The sequence below is a fragment of the Centrocercus urophasianus genome, unplaced genomic scaffold (assembly GCF_019232065.1).
Source record: "Centrocercus urophasianus isolate 14NV4802_14NV808 unplaced genomic scaffold, USGS_Curo_1.0 seq_18, whole genome shotgun sequence".
In the NCBI taxonomy this organism is placed as follows: domain Eukaryota; kingdom Metazoa; phylum Chordata; class Aves; order Galliformes; family Phasianidae; genus Centrocercus; species Centrocercus urophasianus.
Window position 1 is genome coordinate 10,216,446 of NW_024884733.1, and position 17,710 is coordinate 10,234,155.

The window sequence follows — 17,710 nt, forward strand, 5'->3', positions numbered from 1 at the left end:
TAGTCATGTAAGTGCTCTCCCCAAGCTGTGGGACACTGGTACACATCTGCTACTCCCTTCCAGCAGCCACTAGCTGCTGTCCAACCCAACTACAAAGACGTTCTACAAGCTATCATAACCTTCTTTGTAAAAATGAATGCAAACAAACAAACAAACAAAAAAAAGAAGAACAGCCCTTGTTTCACATGTCTGTCAACATTTTTGTAGTAGTGTTGTAATTGAGTTTTGTTGTTAAGGTGCCTTGCAAATATCAGGCATCAAGTCTGTGCTTCAGGATGCCAGCCAAGTTGTCTGACACGCCTTTGTGCCTTTTCTCTCACTTTCAGTGTAAATGGCTTTCTCACATCATTCATTCAAATGCACAACCAGATTATCAAGTTGCTGCTGCTTCTCAGCCTAGCAGCACAAATAAACTGCCTCTTATTCAGACCACTGGTCTATTGCCTTTCTCTCAGCATGCCCAAACAGCGACTCTCCTGGCCTTCCCTTAGACCTCTTATCTAACAGTCTGGTCTCTGTACACTCTTGTGACTAGCTGAAAAGGACATGAGGAAAAACAGTCTTTGTTATATGTAGATTATATGGCAGTTAAACTTCCTTTAACTGCTTAGAGAAATCCAACAGTGTACTCAAATCTCCAGCAGGAGTCAATGCAGCTCTCCCACATCTAAATAAGCCGGCTCTGAAATCACTGATTTAAAAGTGTTTTAATAAATTGTTGCTGCCATATGGAACTGGTTTGTGAAATCCTGTTTTCATTAGCGAAGTGGGGAATTATTAGTCTGGCCTGAAGTATTAAAAAAATTCTGTAACACTGGGCTGAGCAGTGCCGTTTACTGTTCCTTCGTTCTGTTGTTGGCCTTTGCCATTTGTCTGCCTTCTGTAAGGCAGCTCGCTCACTCACATGTGATGATGAAGCCTACTAAAAACAGACTACGTGAAACAAGCCCCTGATATTGTTCTGGCTTTCACTGTAATTGAATTTAGTCAGTGTCTTGACAACTTTGACTTCAGTCCTCTAACCTAATTTCTCCTTCATGCTGCTTTGCATTTGAGATCACTTGTACCTAATTATATATTAAAAAAAAAATAAGGTGTGTTCATGACTGAGACTTGAAAAAGGAGTGAGTAATACAGTGATTTATGAAAGGGCAATAGAATGAGTTGTATTGTGTTTAATATATATTTTTTAGTCTTTAAACAGTGCTCTGGGCATAACTGTCAATTGTTTGTTCTGCTAGTTATTAAAAAAAAAAAAAATCACTGTCAAATACTTTCTCAAAATCTTCCTCATGAATGCAATCCAAGATCTGTTTTGAGACATCAATCTATCTTCTAAGTGTAGAGCACTGGGAGTAGCATACACTCAGAGTAGTAATTTGAAATTATTTGTTTTCCTTAGTGTAAGGAATTGGGAATTGGGTCTTGTTTACATTTGTGCAGTGCCAGTTCTGCCATGTTGTATTTCTAGCTCATTGGATGACCCTTTAGGCACCATGAAGATGGTCTATGCAGGAAGTACATGAACTTGCTTGTATGTTACATCTGACTTCCAGATACCTGTTTACTCATGTGAGGAGGTGGATCTCTTTTCACAAAATGCTGTCAGAACATCTTGCTACCTCGGATTTCTGCCTGTTATTTAGCTGTAACTAATGTAGTTGTCTCACAGTTGTAAAACTTTTTATGCAGTTGAGTTCATAAGATTTTATCCTTCCATATGTTGTCTTCATTTCCAATGTTATCTTAAAAAAAAAACTTGCGTTTTTAAACTTGTGCTTAGCCTCCACCACTGGAATGCATTGTGCTGTAAATTTAGGGCAGATACTGACATACTGACAATCCTGTTTTTGCTTTTTCATTTCAGGGTTGTTGGTATCTTTTTTCTTTTCTTTTTTTTTTTTTTTAATGAGAATTCTTGGCCATCCAGCAACAAAGAATCATTCATCTTTATATGGCAATATCACATACATTCTGGATCCTCAGAGCTTAAGATTTCTTATAATCTAAGTTATGTTTTCTGGGGAAATAAAGGTACTTTCACATTCTTAGAAATTAACTTTGGTTCATACCTCTTCTACCTGAATAGACTTAAATCACTTAAATCAAGCTGTTCTTAAGCCTTGCTTCTAATTCTATTATTTCTTTTGAATAATGATAGTTTCTGGGATAAGGCTGTAGAAGACTTCTTTTTGTGTATGTCTTTCTAATAGCTGAGCTCATGCCATAATATAGCATTTTCAGTAGACAGAGGTCTACCCAGTTTCTATATGTGGAGCTACTTATTGTTGTTTTCAGATAGAAGAGTTAGCAATAGATGAAACAGGAGCAAGACACTTAGGTAAGAGATCAAGCTCCCCTATCCACCTTTCATTTTCAGATATTTACTGCTTCAGAGAGAAAATAGATTAGGACATGGATCAAAAAGGAAACAGGATGTCTGTAAGTGACTCCATGCTGCTGTCAAACCTTTGCTTTGGTTTGCTGCATTGCCAAGTCAAACTGTCAGAGCTTTGGAGAAATGTGCCCAGAGTTGATACTGTAAACATGAGTGAAAAAGTTTGCTGTTACAAGCTGTTTCAAAGCATTGATTTTGTACTCAGTCTGTGGGAAATTGCTGACTGCATATTAGCACAGGATTTGGTACTTCAAACTTTAAGAAACAATAGAAACTTTTCATATAAGCTGTAGTGGCTGTAGAGTTTATGATGGTTTTAACTAAGTTTCTGTTTTCTCCAACCTTTAAACTGGACCATAAAAGAAAGAGGTAACGTTTGTCCTTTGTTCTCTGGCTTTTTTCTGTATACACAAGTTAAGGGTACAGAACATACGGGTATTTCTGCTGTTTCTGTTGGACCTTGTATGGATTGTTTTAAAATATTATTATTTTATTTTATTTTATTTTATTTTTTGCATTTTGTTTTGATTTCTGACCTTTTTCAGAGACACAGGCTTACGGTTGTAATTGTGATTCTGATAGATGGTGACATTTTCTAAGTTTCCTAGGGGGGTCACTGAAGGGGCATTCTCTTTATGTAAGCATTTATTATTACTATTTTCTGGTGTCATTGTTTCTACGGTGAACTCTTCATGTGGGCACCAAAGGGATTGGCTTTTAAGCATGAAGGAATAACTCAAAGCTATCAAAATGCATTTGCTTTTCAGATAGATTAACATCTTTGTCTTCAAGTGTCAAGTTTCTAACAGATGGTCACATGAATATTACTGCATTGAGTGTATTCAAGCCATTCTCTGCTGGGTATCTGAGGGATGCTATACTACAAGATTACTTCTTTTATACATATATATGTATCTGCATGGATAGGTCTTTGCATTAGGCTATCACTATGTTAATGCAGTTGTTGTGAAATATTAGTGCATAATATTCAATATTATTAAGTGAACACAAAACATATCCTGAACTGCAGACCTCTGTAACCTTGGAAACTATAAAATAAATTCATCAAGTTTCTACTGAATATATTATGGCGCTGTCTACGTGTTTTGGATTGGAAACGGATTACATTGATTCTATTGCTAAGAATATGTTTAACAATGGAATGTGAGTCATAATACTCTTAATTTACTAATACCAATAGTAGTATATTTAAGGATGCATTCCCATTTTGTACTACTTAAAAACCTCACTGAGGAGTCAAGATCAAAGCCTTGTATTCTGTACTTAAAAATATATATATATATATGGTTAGAGGCCTATTGAGTATATTACTGTTAAGCAGATAAATTCCTTAGGGCATTACAAGAACAGTCCCATTCATAGTCAGCTAATGGGAGAGTTAAAACATTTCTCAGAAGGCAGTAAATAGTAAATGTATGTATAAACTGGGGATTTAATTTTGTCTGAAATCAAAAGCATTAGTATTTCTTGACAGTGATTACATTATTCTAGAGAACATACTTTCTACCATATTTTACTGTTTACATTAACTTTCAGCTGTAGTTAAAACAGACTTAAGAAAAATCACCAGTCCTTCGGAGGAGTGCCTTCGGCTTTTGATGCTACTGGTAGTTCGATAGCATTCCGTGAGTCAATAATTCCACGTGAAGGAAAATAATACTAATTAAAAAAAAATCAGATAGCATTTTCTATTTATTTTGAAACAAGAGTCAAATGTATTTATATTTTCCTTAGCTGTAATATTGTGCATCAGGGGTAGGATGTCATTCTACTGCTTTTTATCATGTGTGGAGATACACTCTTCTAAAATCACATCATTTTGGTTTTCATTTCCACTATGTTCTCTGACTTAACCTCCATTTCACAGCTATATGTGGCTGCCAGCAAGAAGCTGAACTTTAGCAGGAACGGTAAAAGCAGCTATGTGGGAAGACTGGGGTCTTTTAAAATGTTTAAAGAGTTTTTTTTAAAAAAAGAAGTTTTGCAAAGCAAGTGTGAACTTCATACATGCTAGAAGAGTACAGTTGTCACAGATATATTGTTGTAATTGATGTGCTTTGCTATTCAATTCCTTAGGCAGTCTATTAAGGGATATTTTGCTGTTTGTCTCCAGTGAACATAGAGTTGAACAATATGATTATTTAAGAATGCTTTTGGCAAATAACTTGCTTAATTCCTCTAGAACCCTTATTGAAGATCATCCCTGACACTATCAGTGAAATTCTTTCAGCTTTTTGGGATACACCATCTCTTCCACACAGCATCTTTGATTTAATTTTTTTCACACTGAACTCACACCATTTTGAACATTTTTTTACAATAGAATTTTCAGAGCAAATACTCTCGAATCAGAAGCATTGATTTCTATCTCTTCAGAAGTTTTAAAAGATATCTAAAACTTTTCTGCTAAAAACACTGTGGGAAAACAAAATGTTTCCATTAAAGCTTTGCTTTCAAGGGAAGGCCATACTGCCAACTTAGTGCAGTTTTCAAGCCATTCAAAAACTTTTCTGGACCGAGAACTTGTCTGGAAGACATAAATCACAAAGACACAAATAAAATTTCTTCTAGTAAAGATTTGCTAATATTTATATAGAGAGCGTGAAAAATCTTAGCTCATTAAATAGTAAATTGAAAAAAAGTTATCACAAGAGAGTAAAAAAGATAAAAACGTAGTAGTAGGATGTTCTACTATTTAATTGAATGTTACTCAAATTATTCATTCAATTCAAATAAAATTTAATTATCATCTATATCTAGCTAAGTAAGTTACTTTAAATTTCTGGATGTTTAAACAATTTTTTAACATTGAGAGTACTATGTAATTCAACATAGGAACGGGAAGACTGCCTATAGCCAAATGCATGCATTCGTTTTGGATTCACATCTTTAAATAATTGTACTGTATGTTCTTACAGTATGTCATTGTAAATGAGTGCACACAAGGCCATGCGCCATGTAGAAGATGAGACAGGAAAAGTATTCAAAAATCTCCCTTTCTGTTTCTGTGTCAAATATAATTCATAGGAAAAGGCAACACATAACTTAAATTCTTCACTTCTCGTTTTAGAATAGTATGTTGATGTTAGTATCTACTGAAATAGATTTTTATTTTATTTTTTAAATTTTTTATTATGCTTGCAACTATGTAAATTTTAGAATGCTACTGTTATAGTATTGTATGGTATATATCATATATAGTATGAATATTCATTTCTGTATATGAAAATATTAAGGAACATAGATGTCAGATTAGCATACTGTAGTGAATCACAGTTGAGAAAAACAACAGTGTAGCTCAATGTGTTTTTAACTGGAAATGGGCAGCAAGAGCTGCTGTGGACTGAAAGGACAGCTGGCATGACAGCATTTGACATCCTGTGTGTAATTGGTTTTGAATGCTTGACAGATTTTTATAATAGTACAGAGGCATTTAGACCAGCAGGTGACTGTTGGGAATAGATGTGTGGTGGTGAGCCTGTCTTCATATTACTCTTACTTGGGAATCCTTTAGGCACACTTTACATCAAAGATGTGTTCACTTTTAAGTTCAAGTGCTTGTCAACTGTAACACCCTTTTCATCTAATTCAAGAAAAGCAGAACAACTTTAAACACTCGTATGTTCTTTAATTTATGTGGTCACTGTTAAAAATGAAATTTAAAGTGCAGTTATATATATATATATGTAGTGGGGATGGGAAATAGGATATTGGCTGAGCTACCAGCCATCAGATTTAATGTACAAATTATCTTTATTGGCAAACCTGAGTAGAAAATCACTTGTGAAAATGATGTCAGAATTAGATCAACCAGCACAGCAATTACAGTCAGGGACAAGACAAGCACTCTTTGTCTGTTGGAAACAGTAGCATTTTATTTTTTAATGTGTTAAGTGAGCTGATCAAAATAATGTGACGATTGCTGGTGTGTTACTACTTTTGTTTTCTTTTTGTGGTAAGAGATTGCTAATTATAAACTGAAAGAAATTGATCACATTTTGTAATTGTTTTAACTTAGTTTGCTCATTCCATTTGTTTTTCTCTGTTTTGGTTGCTGATGAAGTGAAAATAACTAGGGTCCACCATCAGGATTTTAGAAAAGGGTTTTGTGGAATCAGATAGCTTAATTCTATCATTTTGGGATACTATATTTACAGCATTGTAAAGGAGCTTATCTTGAAAATGGTTGGACATAATATAGTCTCTGGAAAAGCAGACTACTTTGAACAAGGTATCCAATTATTGCAGAATCAAGAATGACCAGTTATTGTAAAAATGTAGGCCATACATGTCAAAAGTTTTTGTCTTCAAATTGGTCAAAAAAAAGTCTTTTGTTCAAACATATGAGGTCTGCTCTGGCAGTAGCATCTCCTATTTTATTATATTGGTTCACAATGTCAGAGGTGGATGTTGTTGGTATGGCAGTAGAAATTTTAAGAAAAAAACATGAGGGGCAACCAATAGGATTATGTGCAGTAACAAAACAGAGAAATGAAGATGACTCTTGTGCAGCCTTCCTGTTTGCATTTTGTTGCCCTGTGACACATGGCAGCAGAGGAGTAGTCTGATAAAATGGTGTTTGACGTGGAAGTGCATCTGAAGCAGAGGTGTGTCACTGAAGTCGGCTATGAGGAAAAGATGGCACCCACTGAGATTCATCAGCACTCAAACTAAATGTTTATGGAGAAATAACAGTGGATGTGAACAGAGGGAGGTGATGTATTTTGGTAGTGGTGACAGTGGGTCACATCTGGTGATGCAGATAGTTACCAGCCTGACATGCAGGCTCTTCTTCATCACTGGTGAAAATGCACAGTTCATTGTGGTGACTGTGCTTAGATGCTATGTATTTTGTAGCCTAGAATTTGCTCTGTCAAGTAGTGTTATTGCACACTTTGTATCTGTTATGATTTCCCTGGAAATAAATAGGAGGCACTGCTTACAGTTCTATGTATATTTAGCTCAGTTATCATTTGCTGCTAAAGGTTTGGCATTTCATGTAAAGTCTAGTAAGACTTTTTGATTTGGGGGTAATAAAATATCTCACATGATACTCTGCAAATACACAAAGCAATTCCTATTTTGAAATTAATAGACTGTGCCAAGCTGTGTTCATAATATTTTATTAATGAGTGAATTGGAGCTAGAAAATTTTACAGTGCTTGGACTGACCATTCATCCAAAAGATATAGGCACTTAATTGTGCTTAAGCAGCTGTCAATTTTGTGTGCCCTTGAGATGTCCCTTTCTCACTTGGCTGATCACATCATGTTTGTGGACTTCGAAATGTTCAGACTTGAATCAGAAGGGAAAATTTTGCTTGTGACAAAAGTGCAGTGCTGTGACAAAAAGTGCAGTGCATGTCTATATATTTATAGTTCTCAAAGAAAATGAGAAAGCAGGCGCAGTTTAAGTAAACTTTGGTGAAGATCTAAGTATCTATGTGATTTTTTTTTTTTTTTTTTTTTTTTTTTTGTACTTGTACTGTAATCTACTAAACTAATAAGATGCTTAGGTGATAGTCAATTTTAATAACCGATGAGACATCTCCCCAAGTAAATCAGCCAACACTGGCTGTTCTTAGAACTCTTAATTTTACCAGACAGAACAAAATCATGAAAGGAGAGGTTCATAGATAGATAGAATTTTCAGAGTTAGCGGCATTGGTGTGCATAAAATGCACAATGTGTGGTCTGATGTATTGTAAACTCTGTAATACTGACCTCATTCTTAGCCATATTATGCTACATTAAAATATAGAAGTTGATAAATTACATTTTCTATTATTTTTTAAAGCAGAAGTATAAATTTTGTATTATATTTTTACACTCTTTTTTAATATTTAATTTCATGTTTATTTTCTTGTTTGTTTTTGCTTTCCTCAAGGGAGATATTGTACTGTTAATTGTAAAGAATAAAATTCAATATCTGCTTGTCCCATGAAGTTTAAAATGTAGAAAATCCTATGAACAGAGACACCGTCTCTTGCATTAAAATGTGGCAGAGTGGTAATCTGAATTATGAAAGAAGGCCAGTTCCCACTGAAGCTTATCTAAGCAAAATTTAGCATACCTGTCAAAACCCATTTCATTTTCAGGAGCGCTATACATCTGTTGTCTTTATAAAGATAATTCTGAAGTACAAACTTGTACTAGTATTTGACTTTTATTTAGAGACTTTTTTCCTGTCTGAACCACAACACTGGCTGATTTAAATATACTAAGTTCTATCAATATTGCAGGTGTGTATTTTGTAAAGACGAAAATAGATTGCCTATGTATGTATGGTTGTAGAAGTTCTTTGTAGAAGACAAACATGACACGTTAGAGATCCTCCATGTGGTATTTTTCTGTTGTTATAAACTGAGATAAAGATTTAGATCTCATCTAGTGAACTGATTCAATCTTATAATAAATAAGGTGTAACTATAAAATAAATTAGGGTGTAACTATAAATTATTTGAATACTGCAGTGTTGATGGGAAATCCCTGCCTATAATCCTCTCTCCTTATATCCACATGAGAGTGTATTTTGTCCAGCTGTAGAAAATACTGATTGTTTTTAAGGGAAAATTTTGAGTGTTGCCTTATGGGAAGTGCTTCATACCTGAAGTAGCTTTCCTCTGAATTACGTTATGACAGATTTATACTTCTGCTCTTCTAGACACGCAGTAAAATTTGCAATTTTACCCAGGAGGTTTGCAAGTATCATACATAGTCAATAGTAGAAACTGAACCCCTTTACAGCAGTTGAGAGCATGTCCAATAAATCTAGTTTTAGATTCATTATAGGAGGTACACCCAGAATTGTTCTTCTCAGGTGTTTGTAAGTCATGCAGCCTTAGTGCTGGTGGTAGTGGTTTCTCTAATCATGTGACAAGAAGTGGCATCCCAAGCTCAGAGCCTGGCCTGTTCCTTTGTGCTTCTGCTCATAGCGAGTTTTTGGAAGTGATCCCTGCTTGAAACACATCAGCATCTCTTTCTCTTTTCCAGAATCTTTGCAATAATTTAAAATGCTGCCACCTTCTTCCACTTGTGCTTCTCTGTTCTCTGTGTCAGATTAGGAAAAGTCTGGTGTTAAGTCTCCTGCCCCAGAGTCAGTCCTGTCTGAATGAATTTGTAACAGATAAGTATTAGTTCTTTTCTATCTTTTATGCCATTTTATTTTATTTTTTATTTTAAACCAAAAGACAAGCAGTTCTCAGTGCTGTACAGACGTTAGTATATATGTGGTTTGCATGTAAATAACATTTGTGTCTGTCTCCATGAATATGGCTATTTTTAATTGATGTAAGCATTCTGCTGACTAACCCTTAATCTTAGATAGAAAGTGGCAAGAGGAAATTTATTGCAATTGTATCAGTTGATGCATCAATGCAATGGTTGCTTTCCATAAAAGAGCTACTGAATGTTCTCTACCAGAGCAGCCTTACATGGCTCAGGTTTCAAAATGATTGACTACATCCCGTTATAACACAACCATTACTGTTTGTTTCTACTGTTTGGAGGAAATATGTGTTTCTGCCATGCCAGGTGCTAATGGCTATTGATGTCTTTTTTCAATGAAAAAAAAATAGGAAGCTTTTAAGTTCCTTCTCTTGCACAAGTCAGACCTTCTCACTTAACTTTATTCCCGTCTGCCAGCAAAGAAAGTTTTATTCAAAACTTTCTCCCTACCTTGTGTCATAGGTAGTAGCCAAATTTTAGTGAAAGTTTACTAGAATGGAAATTTCTCCTTTATTTTGTGTCCAAAGATTTTAAAATATCTCTGAAAACTTTTGGAAAAGAGCTGTTGTCTTAGATTTTTTAAATTTTATTTTTATCATGACCTGAGATCTGGTATCTGTCTGGAACCTGTCGATATCTGGCAGGAATGATCTCACCTGAGTCCCCAGTGAAGCTGGGCATTATGGGGGTCAGAAATCCCAGATTCTCAGCGTTGGCCAACATGTAAGATTTTGCAGTTTACATCAGTGCTCACTGCTGTTGTCTATAATTGAGACAAATCCTCAATGGGGAGAATGCTTTAGTTTTGCACACTGTAGAAGGCATAGGATGTTCTATGTTAAATTTACTGTATCTTTTTTCTATTCAATATTTAAATTTAAATTTCCGTTTTGACGTAAAAATCTGATATTCACACAAAGCAAATTAGAAACCTGTTCTTCAGGAGAGTGAAGTGGTGCTCTCTATAAGGCTAAAGGAAGTCCAGTCACTTCTGCTGTCTGGATCAATCAATATAATTTACTACTACAAGCACATTTCACTTATGTAGCAGTGAAACTGAACATCTGGTTTAGTATGACAAGTAACCGTTTAATATCAACATCTGTAGGGACTAATTTACTTTTGGAAGAGCTGATCTACTATTGTTATAAACTTGAAGTGTAAAGTGTCAGAAGGAGTCTTTATGCAATGTAGTTTTTATTGATAAAGAACAAATAGGTTCATGTACGTTCTCAGAACTCACTGGATAGGAAAACACTACCAATTTAGGCAATAAATGATGGTGCTGTATAATATAACAAGTTCTCAAAAATCCAGATGTGTTTGGAAAAGTAGCTGTAATGATGAAATAGGATTTGGAGAGACTGTTCTTGAGCAATGTTTGAATTCAGCGATATGCATTGTCTAGTTGATTTTCATTACAGAACAGATGTAGTCATGCATTATGCCTTACATGATGTCAAAATTGCTTGAGTAGGGGAAATCTTATCATGGACAGCAGAAGGGAATAAATATATTGTGTTTTACTAGAATAACCTTGTACATAAAGAGAGGGGTTTTTTTTGATGTTTTGTTTTAAAATTTCATTGGAAAAAGACAATGAATACCATTATTATGTTTAAGTATGTTTTGAAATGCTACGTTATGTAAAAGGGAAAAAGCTTACATAGTAAGAGATAATCTTGAGCTAATAGAATATAAGAACATTTCTGTTGCGATATTTCTCTCAAAGCTGAATATCTTTCCAAAATATTATTTATTACCATCCTCTCCTAGAGATGGAATCTTCATTCTACTCTTTATACCATTTTCATAACAGTAACTCAGCTAATTAGACTGAGTAAGCTTCTGTTAGTTTTGTCCCCATTTCTATGACCAATGGTAACTCCAGAGAAGTCATAAGATCTGTTTCATTTATACAAGCATAATGCTGCTAAGTTTTGTGGAGAAGCATTAAAGCATGACTGATATAATTGGAGAGATGAATGAGTTTATGAAACTTAAAGTACTGTGTTTAAACTATTTAAAGCAAACACTCCTAGCATAAAGAACAGAACACTGGAAATTTTCACATTAAGGACATACAAAAAATGCAAACAAACAAACTAGCCACGGAACTAGCAAATAGGATGGCAGGTATGAGTTTGTGAATCAGTGACCTTAACCCATTTGATCCAATGATCTTATAGCCATTCTTGCCACTGTTTATCTTTGCACATCTTTATGAGTACATCACAGATGTTAAAACGCAGTGTGCAAGTGATGCTTTAGATGAAGTAGCCATTCTCAGTAATCACCTATGATCAGCATTAAATAATATTTGCTCTTGGATGATATGATTAATCCATTTATTTTTACCTATTGATTGCTCATGAGCACTTTATTTAGGTAATGTGGTCAGTGAAAGAAAGGTAAAACTTTAATGGGTTCTCTTGTCATTGTATTATCTTTCTGGGTTACAGTTGCCATTATGTATGTCAAATGTGCTTTTAAGTTTGTTCCTAAACAAGGATATCAGTACCATAGTAATGTGTGTTGAAAACATTCTGCTAGGCAGAATATCTGTGTTGTCTTCTATTCTAGGGTTATATGATATTGCTAAAGAGATTTATCAGATTATTACTTGCCTTGGAAAGAAAAGAAATATTGCTGTGTGGAGAGATGCTATAAGGGTAGTTTCCAATCTAGAGTGCATGTGCTCACTGGCTTTGTCCTCAGCTGTGAAATACTGCCAAGAGCAGCCAGCAAGGGTAGCTGTCCATTGAGTGTGTAGCAAATATCAGAACAAAAAGCTCTCTTTGTGTGCTGCAAATATTAAGGGCTATTTGGAACTGAATGGAAAAGTCTGGATCTGTTATCTACAGAAAGATTCATCGCAGTACTTGTCCTCCGTCTTATGTTTTTTTCATGCAAATTCCCTGCAGTGGTCAATCCTTCAAAAAGCAAAGAAAATAAAAAAACATTGAATTCAGACATTGCTGCTCCCCTCTAGGCCAGCAGCCATACAATTGAATAGGCATATGACAGCAGGTAGATTTCTCAGAGTAGAAAGGAATCAAACTGAAGTCAGGTGTAGAATCAGAACAACTTTATGAATGCAAAAGGCAGCTACTTAAAATTGTTATGTAATATTTTCTTCACAAGTTGTTCAATAATATTTCAGAAGTAATGAATTCTCTCTAAAAAAAAAAAAAAGCACACAGAAAATCACAAACGAAAGCAAACAAAAAAAATAAAACCAACCAATCAACCAACCAACCAACCAAAAAAACCAAAAAACAAAAAAAACCCACACAAAAAAATTTAAAAAAAAAAAAAAAAAAAAAAAAGAAACAAAGGTTGGAATCAATTCTTTTTTAAAGAGGTTAAAGTCAAGTAATATTGCATGAGAAGTTGCTTCAGCATGCTTTTGGTTTTTTGTTTGTTTGTTTTTTTGCATATTGCTAACAGATATACAGCAATTTAGAATTTTCTTTTAGTGAATCCTTAACCAGATTGCCCCTATTGATGGATTTGCTATCAATAGTAGTTTCTGTGTTTTGAGCATTTTCTGAAAGTACTGAATTTTTATCTATTTATGAGCCCCAATACTGAATTAAATGATCCATTGAATTCTTCCAGCTGTTAGCCAGCCTCCTTTCAAGTCTAAATGCTATGAACTAATTATTCTCATTGTTGAAGTTCATGAGTCCAGAAATCTGTTAACTGTACATGGTTCCCAGAAGCCAATATTTTAAGATATAAGCAGCACGGATGCTGGCCGTATTTCTTTTTCTATCATTAGGAACTAGTACTGCTGCAGTAGGCATCATGATAGGGCATTCACGAAACTTTTTGATTCTTTAGAAAAAATTTTCTACATATGTAATTAAATTCTTCAGTCTTCCAAAGGGAAGACCCTAATTACTCAGTATGTGAGTGGGGTAACCTAGTAAGAATATAATAAATATTATAAATATAAATATATAAATAAGTATAATAAAACATGTATATTAAATACATGTTTTATTAAAGGTCTTCGAAGGACTTGCAGAAACAGAAACAAATTCCCATTTAAACTGGATGTAAAATTTTGCTTATTTTTGTTACGCATTTTTCGAAGTAAAAAGTTCTTCTGAAAATAAACGTACTGCAATGGCTATGTTTGGAACAAAAGGCTCAGTAGGACTTACGTTTGAGAAGTCATCTCATGTTATTTGGAAGCTTGTTTGAAACATGAGCAAGTATCTTTTCAAACTCACTTTTGCTTTCACTGTGTTTTTACCTAAGTAATTTTGCTTCCACTGCCATTTTGGCCACATTTTTGTCTACTTGCTCCTAACATGTATTACATTGTTTACTCCTCATTTTCCCATTTTCTGAATTCACGTCCCCCTTTGCTTTAATTTCTCACTACTGCAAAATCTAATATAGCCAAGTACTTGTTTTATTAATCTACTACTCTTCCTTGTGATGTCTGGACTGCTTAGAGTTTTTCTGCGCAGTTTAAAAAAAAAACAAAACAGTTTTACCTTGTCTGATTTTCTCTTGACTCCTACCTCTTGTCTTTTACAGTTTCCATTGAGGTAGAAAAGCTAAGCTAAGTTAAATATAAAGTATAGTGTTGAAAATTAGGATCTCTTTAGTTACTGTGGTTATTTTCAGGGTCTATCCAATCCTTTTTAATCTTGAATCCTAAAATTTTGGCCAGAGATTACAGTCTGTTCATGCATATCTCCTGATTTTGAGCAGAATTCTCTGTGGATAAGTAAGGTGTTGTGTCCTGCCTGTAAGGGGAGGGAAGAGGTATCCAGGAAGTGCTTTTCATTGGTCCTTGAAGTAATGTTTTAGTTTGTTTTTCTTACAGCGAGCTTTATATAACTTATATAATTTGCATTAATATACAATATAATATATAATATCCATTAATTCTTAGAAATCATTTTTTTTCTTCCATCTTCAAGTGTAGTAAGATTAATGCCTTTCGTTATCATCCTTTGTTCTATCATTCTTGACTGGTAAAAAGGTCAGGTATTCCATGACACTTTAAAAAGTAAATGATCAAATCGGTGGTGATAAACTTGAGTGCAAGGAAAATCCTTCAGGTTCTGACATGTGTACCACAATGGAAGATGTCGTAAGAGTACCAAAGTTTCTCAGAGTTCTGCTTCTAATTGTTAAGCCTCAAGTGAAGATTTTGCAGGGCTCAGTGATCCTTAGGCAGCTGAAAAATTTTGGAGACCCCAAGTACTAAAGATCTGAAGGCAATGGTAGTAAATTATATTAATCTTTGCTAATGACAAATTAACTGTGATACTCTACATTAAAATAGTTTTAAGGGAAATTCTGAGTAATAGAACACATCTTTTTTAAAAAAATACTTTATGCTAAGAATATGCACTTTCAAAGATACAGTAAAAACTTTATATTATTGAGTGAATAATATTGCAAAAATATGCAATTTCTCATGTTTAGGTCATAGTAATACTTACTGAGAAATGATTGTAAGTCTCCAAAATTAATAATCTATTAAATAACTGAAGGCAAATTAAATGCAAATGAAACTCATCAAATGAATGCATAATGCTTACTGCATTGAGGTTTCAAAACACATTTGCGATGCTGAGTAGAATAAAATGAAACTTACGTTTCAGGCACTGTGAATATGCAAATGTCATCATCTATTTCTTTTTACGCTCTCCTGGTTTTTGTTCTTTGTTTTGCAAATATGGTAATTGTAATGCAATTGTATTAAAATTGGGAGAAATAATCAAAATTCATTCAACAAACACATGCTTCTTCCAAAGATATTTTGCTCAAAAATGTATGAGGGATTTGCAGTTTATAAAGCTACTGGTTTTAAAGCTAATCATGCTGCTTTCATATATTCTACTGTAGCATGAATGACACTGGAAATATGGATGCATTAGTATGGGACTATGGGAAAAAAACCAACAACGTGTTGAGTGTACAACCTCTTTTTTTTTTTTTTAATGAAACAGCTCAACTAGAAACTTTTGCTGGTAAAATAAATGCATATACTAAGGCTTTTACTGAAACTTTTGTAAATTGTTTCTCTATATGTCCATTTTTATTTTTCCCCTTTCAGTATTCATTTCAAGAGTCCTCTTCAGTACTGTATTAAGTTTGTTCCAAAAACCAGCACACCTGGCCAACTGTTTTAATGCAATGCTAGATGGGACTTTGAAATTTGAATAATTGATACCATCAGAAATTGTGGGTAAATCAAATGCTAATTACACCATGCTAATGACTTGCTGGTCATCAGTCTTCCTACTGTAACAAGACAAGTTCAAGACCAGCTAGATTGGTTCCCCTGTCCTAGTCCTATCATCTTACCAGTGATATCTTCGAACAAAAATTATTCTTTTCTAATGTCAGATTATTGAGATGAGTGTAGAGAAAAGGAAAAAAAAAAAAAAGTTGATTGGCATTATTATTATGAACTACTTAATAATATTTGAGTATAAAGTATCAGTAGATGTAATCAGCCTCTTAGTAATTGTGAAAATCTCTTAATCAGTAGAGTTGTGCTGCTGTGCCCAGGAGAACTTGGCAAAAATGTTTGTAGAAGTTGATGTGATTTTTTTAATATATACTGACCAGATTATTCAGAAGGTTTTTTTTAAAATTATTATTTTATTATTATTTAGTGTATGATTTTTTTCTTTTTGACACAGATTACAGAAGGCACCAGAAATACTTCATAAATTAGGTGTCTCCAGTGTTACACATGCACAGTGATATTTAGGCTTGCTTATCTTTTAGAACAAATTTCTTCATTACTTCTTCTGCAGGTCTCATCGCGTTTTTAGTGAATAAATGAAAGGCTAGTGCTTTTTACAAATAATATAAATATACAAATTGAAGAGCTTTTTTTCTATCTAGTTTAAGTAATAAAACCTAAGAGGTTTCACTCCTGCCTATTTTTAATGTCACAGTTTTATTTCAAAATATGTTTTTAAGGAATAAATTATGTAAAATGATCTAGGTTGAGTATGTAGTTGTAATTCAATTTGGTAAAATTCTGTTTCATATGTAGGTGAATCCATAACATGTCACTGCCAGATTAGTCAATATATTATTCATTTTTGCAATCCTAAAGCTGAAGCTCAAACCAATAACATTTAAGATTCCTACATAGACAAAGTTGTACATTGGTTTGATTTTGAAATTTCAAATCCTGTTGAGTAGATATGCTGATGTACATGAAACTGTCAAACTCTGATCACGTTGGTTAATCCAATTTAAAGATTTTAATTTTTTTGTATAACCCTTAGCTGGACATAACCACTGGTGATGGTTTCAGAGATACAGAGTGATTGCATATTTGGGAGAAATGCTGTATGTGAGCATTTGCAGTGATTAGCATTTAAATAGCCTATGTTAACCTAAACAATACACAGGGTTTTGGATGACATTTTTTGCAGGACTTTGATTCCAAGGTTTTTTACAGTATGATAGGTACATGATCCAAACAGACATATTATGGAGATACGTTTGCCCTCAGTTGAAAATAGGTCTCAAGCAAAGGATGATAAGCAAAACTGCATCCAGCACAGAAGGAGCAGGATATAACAAGTAGCTGAAAAGCACTTAAAACTCACTCCTCTGGTATGTGCAAATACTGTATTGTGACATTCGTCAAGAAATCTCATCATCCCAAAACTCTTCTGGTTTTCAGCAGCCTGTTTGAAGAAGTTCACTCCTGTTAGGACAAAATTTAATAGACAAGTGCAGTTCTAGCTGCACCAGTACAAATGGAGGAGTATCTATACCTGTCCCGAATTCTGGGTTCCTTGTTCTATAAACATCATACATTTGCTTACAAGCATATGCTGGAATAGCTCATTAATGTTAGTGTTTCACATACAACTGAGAAAGAACTTTCTGGATTAGGGATTAGAAAAAAGTTGCATATTTTGCTTTATTGTTGGAGCAATAAAACCTCTCATATTTTTTTTAATAAATAAATAATCCTGGGCACAGTTTTATAAAATTGTCCAGAAATATACATGATGTGATATAAATGAATCAAGATCTTTGCAGTAGGAGTGAACTTCTT